The following is an 8,366-nucleotide window of genomic DNA, read 5'->3' on the forward strand; positions in this document are numbered from 1 at the left end:
TTTAGTTTTCTGCTCATATTGGAATTCCCTGCTATATGTTGCTCTGGTTGTCTGCGTCTAATAACATCTGTAAATATTTTAAATAGACGCTCAAAACCTACAGCATGATATTTATAGTCAGTTTACTCCAATCTTTTTCTGTTGTTGAAGGCTCAAACTCCCATGATTCTATTCGGCAAAACCACTCCCACCATCCCAACTGAAATTGCATTCAGGTTTTCTCTTTCCAAATAGCCTATGGGCTTATTCAACATTGCAGGTGACTGAGAACCTTGCATCATAAACAACTACTAATTATTATTTGTAGATCAGTCAGCCATTCACAATTTGCCCATGATACATTACGGTTTTGATCCCATCGAACACTGTAAACGTTTTATTAGTTCCAATAGGCCTCCAGTGTTGTTGGATGGTTGCTCGTACAGTCGCTGAGGCTGTGTTTGCCTGTTATCGTTGAAAACACTTAATTTCAGATGCAGCAGGTTTAGCTACTTAGCTAGCTAGCATTGCTAATGTTAGCAGCAAAGATACAGGCTAAGAGACTAGGATTTCGTAATGATTTGCCTGTACATTTCATAATAAATGTTGTGTTCTAACAGGCCTACATGTTGTTTGGACTGTTGTTTAAGACAATATGTTATTGTTCCCAGGGACATGTCCCCCCCCACATTCTAAAATTGCATTTTTGTCCCCCCCAGTTTTAGCATTGGAATGTGATACAAAACGCTGCAACAGTGTGCTTTAGGACGCTTCCGAGCGGTCGGGTAGACTGTTTGGGGTGTTTATCCGACTGGATTTAGGACCGCGCAGACACCACAGAGCGGACTGACAGCCTGTGTGAAGGCAAAGCTTCAGGAAGGCTGGATGGACCAGCACGGGAGAGTTGAGCATGGTTCAGTGTGTACGTGTTACGCTCTTTCACCAAGTTATAAAAGGTAGCAGAACAGAAACTGGCTACTCTTTAGTTGACTGATGTAGATGGCAAGGTAACTGCTGTTTAACTTAACAGAAAAAAAACTAAACTAGTGTTTATTCGCAGCGCTGAGCTAGTATTGTAACTGACATGTAACGTTAGCTAATGTTTCATCCCCTCTCGACTGAGGTGAATGAATAAGCTATGCTAGTGAGTAGCTACCACAGCCAGGTCAGCTCTAGCCTCTAGTTATTTGTCAGATAGTAATAATAGCCACCTAATATCGCTATCTAACAGCAGTTGCTTGTATGGAAATTTTTTGTAGCCTTTGTTTTGTCCCGTTTCAGAAGTAAATGAACTTGGCAAGCTTTCGCCAGTTGATGTACCGTTAGAGAGAGAGCTGGCCAAAAGTTGGCTTACATTAGCTATTATTTTTGCCTCAATCAAACTAGACCTGAAACATTACATGCTTCACTCTCATGGTGCACATCCCGCTCCCGCAGCTCACTTGCCAGCCATGATCCCAGCAATTTTGCTCCCTATAGGCAATATCAAATGCGCAAAACTTAAGAAATAGGTTAAATTACCAGAGATTCTCACATGGCCCTTACATTGTATTACTGGGCTATATCAGCCAATATGCTAGATGTAGTTTGAAGAGAGCAGAGTTGGAGAGACTTGCACTTTCTCCTGAGCTATTTTTATAGCCTACCTTTTAGGAGTGGGAAGATTTCCAGCAGGGCCAGACAGTCAGGGAAAACCAGTGTACGGAGCTCAGGTGAATTTTGCAGTATATTCCGAGAATGATACAAAGTTCCCTCTTGAATTGATGGGTAGACATACAGTAGATACCTGACAGCAGCTTAAGCTTAGAGCTACAGTCTGGGATCTGGGAATAATGGTCATTTCAATTATTGAACTATTTATTATATTATTGGATGATATAATGTATAAATGTACACCAAGGTCATTCTTTGCCATGCCTCATTTTAGGAGGATCAGAGCAGGGTCAGGCAGCCAGGGAGGACCAGTCTGTGACAGAGGTGAGGTTAATTTTCGCAGATACAACACTTTATTCTCTCTGTCCAGCAAACAATGGACAAGCCAGATGCTATTTTAAGGCAGTCTGACAAACCTCCAAAGTTTACTTCCAAACTGTATCAAGGGTTGATAGAGGCTTTTCCCAATGACACAAAACATGTAAAATAAAAATGTGAGGAAGACCTGGGAGATGCTATTGATGATGATGAATGGATACAGATATGTTAGAATGCCCAGTCATGTTCATATAATCTCAGACATAAATGACTGCAGTTTAAGACCATCCATGGAATGTACTATATGCCAGTGAAACTGAATATCATGCACTCAGAAACTGTATTATTCTGCTGGAGGTGTAAAGCACAAATGGGGACATATTTGCACATGTTGTGGTCTTGTGAAGGCTGGCTGAATACTGACAAAGAGTATGTTCTTTTATCTCAGCATGTCTACAGATTCTCCCTGTTTTTGTTTGCTTGGAAATGTTGATACAGGAGACTGTTATCAGAAGAAACTGTGTAACCTAGCATTTATAGTGGCTAATAAATGCGTTGCCATTAATTGGAATGATGGTTATCCTCCCACAATGTATGGAAGAAATGTCAAGTTATGTACGGTATCACTAGATTTGTTTTAAGATTAAGGGTATATTTTTGAGTATGACACAAGTATTGGTCTTCACAAAGTTTGCTGCTTCAGTGTTTTTAGATATTTTTGTTAGATGTTACTATGGTATACTGAAGTATAATTACAAGCATTCCATAAGTGTCAAAGGCTTTTATTGACAATTACATTACGTTTATGCAAAGAGTCGATATTTGCAGTGTTGACCCTTCTTTTTCAAGACCTCTACAATCTGCCCTGGCATGCTGTCAATTAACTTCTGGGCCACATCCTGACTGATGGCAGCCCATTCTTGCATAATCAATGCTTGGAGTTTGTCAGAATTTGTGGGGTTTTGTTTGTCCACCCGCCTCTTTAGGATCGACCACAAGTTCTCAATGGATTCAGTTCTGAGGAGTTTCCTGGCCATGGACCCAACATTTCAATGTTTTGTTCCCCGAGCCACTTAGTTATCACTTTTGCCTTATGGCAAGGTGCTCCATCATGCTGGAAAAGGCATTGTTCGTCACCAAACTGTTCTTGGATGGTTGGGAGAAGTTGCTCTCGGAGGATGTGTTGGTACCATTCTTTATTCATGGCTGTGTTTTTCTGCAAAATTGTGAGTGAGCCCACTCCCTTGGCTGAGAAGCAACCCCACACATGAATGGTCTCAGGATGCTTTACTGTTGGCATGACACAGGACTGATGGTAGCGCTCACCTTGTCTTCTCCGGACAAGCTTTTTTCCGGATGCCCCAAACAATCGGAAAGGGGATTCATCAGAGAAAATGACTTTACCCCAGTCCTCAGCAGTCCAATCCATGTACCTTTTGCAGAATATCAGTCTGTCCCTGATGTTTTTCCTGGAGAGAAGTGGCTTCCTCGCTGCCCTTCTTGACACCAGGCCATCCTCCAAAAGTCTTCGCCTCACTGTGCGTGCAGATGCACTCACACCTGCCTGCTGCTATTCCTGAGCAAGCTCTGCACTGGTGGTGCCCCGATACCGCAGCTGAATCAACTTTAGGAGACGGTCCTGGCACTTGCTGGACTTTCTTGGGCGCCCTGAAGCCTTCTTCACAACAATTGAACATCTCTCCTTGAAGTTCTTGATGATCCAATAAATGGTTGATTTAGGTGCAATCTTACTAGCAGCAATATCCTTGCCTGTGAAGCCCTTTTTGTGCAAAGCAATGATGACGGCACGCGTTTCCTTGCAGGTAACCATGGTTAACAGAGGAAGAACAATGATTTCAAGCACCACCCTCCTTTTAAAGCTTCCAGTCTGTTATTCTAACTCAATCAGCATGACAGAGTGATCTCCAGCCTGGTCCTCGTCAACACTCTCACCTGTGTTAACGAGAGAATCACTGACATGATGTCAGCTGGTCCTTTTGTGGCAGGGCTGAAATGCAGTGGAAATGTTTTTTTGGGAAGTTAAGTTCATTTTCATGGCAAAGAGGGACTTTGCAATTAATTGCAATTCATCTGATCACTCTTCATAACATTCTGGAGTATATACAAATTGCCATCATAAAAACAGGCAGCAGACTTTGTGAAAATTAATATTTGTGTCATTCTCAAAGCTTTTGGCCACGACTGTACTGTGCAACTTTCATAAAGTCTGGATGCCTTATATGGAATACTGTACGACAAAATGAGTCTGTATTGAAAACATGCCCACATCAGGGGAGATACCTATTTAGGCAATCCCTAGCTGCTGGGCTGCTCAGTCCTGGCCCTGGGGGTCTGCTGTACTCTTGTCACTCTGGCCTTGGCCTAACACACCTGAAACCAATAATGAATGTTTCACTAAGATCCTAAAGCTGAGTGGGGTGTGTTGGGTTGGGGCGCTACAGGGCCGTGGACCCCTAGGGGCAGGACGGGGTGACCCAGCTATATTGTGTGCAAGTAAAAAGAGCTCTACAGTACTGTTAGGCCTATGATATGAATTATATGGAGGGTGTACTGTTTCTGTGTGTTAATGTGTAGGTGCGTGTGTTTTCATTAAACTTTTCCCTTGAGACATAAAAAAAAGATGGGAAGCAAGTTGTGTTGAGGAGAGAGTTTAGTTATTGACTAGACTGGTGGGGGTCGGGAGAGAGTTGAGTTATTGACTAGACTGGTGGGGGTCAGGCGTGTAGGCGGCTCGGGTTGGCTGGGCGGTCTGGCTGAAATTTGAGATAGAGGATGTCTTAAAGACAATCAAAAGTTAAGTCTTTGTACTTTATTTGTAAGAGTTGTTCATTTGTTAGGCTATTGGTTAAAGGTGCAACACAATATTGATTATTTAATTATCATGGCTCTAGTTCAGTCTTATCAATCACTTAAACATATTTAATAATCTCTTACCTAGCTTGATGACTGGGGGCATTTTTGCTTATTTTTTGTTGTTCTAAATAGAGACGGATAGAAGGGCCATGGGTCATATGCAGGAAATGTGCTTTAGATGCCCCCAAAAATGAAAGGACCCCCAGACCCCCTGCCAAGTTATGTCCCCCTCTGCAAAGTCATAGTCTATCGATCAATAATATAATAAAACTCTTAGCAACAAACAAACAAAATGACATGTACAATATGTAGAATCTATGAGAATAGAAAGGTTCAGAACTTTTGTGAAACATCACAGCACAGTTGAAAAAGATATGGCAAATAGAAATCAAAACTGGATGGTGTTCAGAGATAGGTGGGAGGGGTTGAGTGGAGCTGAAGGATGGGACTAAAACCAAGCAAAAGATAACTATTGTAAAATATACTGTGTCCGTAAAATGTATTTGGTATGTATAAGCTGGAAGTAGAAGCCCAAGTGTTGTTGTCAATTAGTTTACCTCAGTTAGGGGAGGGATGGTAGGGTTAGGGGAAAATAATAAAGGAAAATATATTTGTAAAATATATATATATATTTACAAAAACATATATGGGGGATTGGAAATGATGCAGACAATTACATTGATGGAAGCCACAATCTATCTACAATATTAAAGCTGATCTCCCCCCTAAAATAATAATAATAATATTATGTCCCCCCCCCCACTTCGAAAACCAAAGTTGCGCCCCTGTTGTTGCCAACACTATTATTTCGGATGTAGCAGTCGGGCAAGCTAGCATGCTAACTAGATACAGTAACTCTGGCCGTGTTCGAGAGCATCAAAACGACTGTAGGTGACTGCCAATTGACTGATCTACAAATCACTTTGCATCATAAATAACTACTCATTATTATTTGTAGATCAGTCAGTCCAAATTTACCCATGATACATTGCGGTTTTATCCTCTTGAAAGCTGTCATCAAGGCAAAAGGGTGGCTATTTGAAGAATCTCAAATATAAACTATATTTTGATTTGTTTAACATTTTACAATGTAAAAAATAGTAAAAAATAAAGACAAACCCATGAATGAGTAGGTATGTCCAAACTTTTGACTGGTAGTGTATATAAGTGTAATATTGGGATGCAAACTCAAAATTGAATACATTTCAACTCTATCTGGCATGGTACAGGTGTCTTCTTTTTTTAAGCGCATAATCATGTGTGTGAGGTGTATACTTTTGTTTCATAGAACATTCCTTTAAGACTACCAAGAAACACTCTGTGTGACCCTGATTTAGCCCACTGCAGTAAAAGGTTATTAAGTAGTTGAACATGTTATTACTCCAACCTCGTGGAAGTGACGTGTTTCTACGCATGAGCTTAGTTAGCCATGACATCACCTACAGGTGTGATCGGGACTTTCTATTGGAGAAGCAGTTTTAGCCTATTTTCATTCTGTACTGTCTTTGAACATGGCCTCTATGTTATGGTTAGCATAGCTAGTTAAGATAGCTTGCATCTGAGCTCCTAGAGTGTGCATCTAGTTAGCATCTAATTATTTTTTAGTGTATTGCAGTTGATTGGTGACAATGACATGAACATATATTCAGCATGACATTCATGCAAGCATTATAATATATTTACAACCCAGAAGTAATGTGAAATGCACTCATAACCTATGATATAAGCAATGTATTTAGAGTAAGCTTCATCTGGGTTTGATAGCATCTAGATAGCCAGCTAGCTAAGCTAACTGCAGGCTAACTAGGCGGTGGGAAGTTAAATGTGGGAAGTTAAATGTACCCTGTGAATCGTAGTTTGCTGTAGACGAGGGAAATACCGAAGCTTCAAAATGACAAAAACGAGGAATCGTGCAGTATGACTAACAAAAACAATAAAATATCAAAATGTGTATCAAATCTTACAGTAGTGCATATATACTAACAGCATAATAACTGGTTATAAAGTGGCAGAATTGACGAGATTGCTAGATGTTGGTGGTTTAACGTCAATACTTTCAATTCAATACACGTTTTTATCCCTGCGAGAAATTATTCTTAGGCAGCATAAAAAGGTGACAGGCAGGCACCAGGATCGATTATCACAATATAACATACACATCAAGAAGAAGACAGGACTCACACACAACAACTTGGTAGAGGCCGTAAAATAAACGATATACACTATATAACCTATACTGGGTTGTAACCTATAACAGCCTCAATTAATAAGAGGTCTCTGGACCTTTTTGACACAAGTGGCAATCACCTTGTGGAGCCGATGAGCAAAGGCGCATCGGCCTGATGTGGGCAGTCTACATGGGTCCAATGTTTTAACCCGCATTTTAACCTGCATTGAAAATATGGGCTTATTTCAGGCAAAGTGAGGGCTGTCCTCACCAGATATGGGCTGCCCACACTGGGCCACACTGAGCCACACTGGGCCAATGCCTTTGGGGCCAATGTGGATCCGATGAGCAAGGCCGCATCAGCCCAATGGGCCCACATCGTGCCAGTGTGGTGCCAGGACAACAACCTATCCCTCAACGTGATCAAGACAAAGAAGATGATCGTGGACTACAGGAAAAGGAGGGCCGAGCACACCCCATTCTCATTGATGGGGCTGTAGTGGAGCAAGTAGAGCGCTTCAAGTTCCTTGGTGTCCACATCACCAACAAACTATCATGGTCCAAACACGACAACGCCTATTCCCCCTCAGGAGACTGAAAGGATTTGGCATGGGTCCTCAGATCCTCAAAAAGTTATACAGCTGCACCATCAAGAGCATCCTGACTGGTTGCATCACCACCTGGTATGGCAACTGCTCGGCATCCGACCGCAAGGCGCTACAGAGGGTAGTGCGTACGGCCCAGTACATCACTTGGGCCAAGCTTCCTGCCATCCAGGATCTCTATACCAGGCGGTGACAGAGGAAGGCCCTAAAAATTGCCAAACTCCTGCCACCCTAGTCATAGACTGTTCTCTCTGCTACCGCACGGCAAGCAGTACAGGAGCACCAAGTCTAGATCCAAAAGGCTCCTTAACAGCTTCTACCCCCAAGCCATAAGACTGCTGTACAGTTAATCAAATGGCTACCTGGACTATTTGCATTGACCCCCCCTTTTTTTACGCTGCTGCTACTCGCTGTTTATTATCTATGCATAGTCACTTTACCCCTACCTACATGTATACATTACCTCAATTACCTCGGTACCGTTACCCCCTGTATATATAGCTTTGTTATTGTTATTTTATTGTGTTACTTAAAAAAGAAAATGTTTGACTTTAAATAGTTAATATTTTCTTAACTCTTACTTTTCTTAAAACTGCATTGTTGGTTATTGGCTTGCAAGTAAGCATTTCACGGTAAGGTCTACACCTGTTGTATTCGGTGTATGTGACAAATAAAATGTAATTTGATTTGTTTACTGGGTCGTGCTTGATGACTCTTTGACATCATATTTTCTAATAGTCAAGGATTTAATGAAAAAGTCTAATCTTTTA

This window comes from Coregonus lavaretus, assembly GCF_964263955.1.
Source record: "Coregonus lavaretus genome assembly, chromosome: 15".
Lineage (NCBI taxonomy): Eukaryota > Metazoa > Chordata > Actinopteri > Salmoniformes > Salmonidae > Coregonus > Coregonus lavaretus.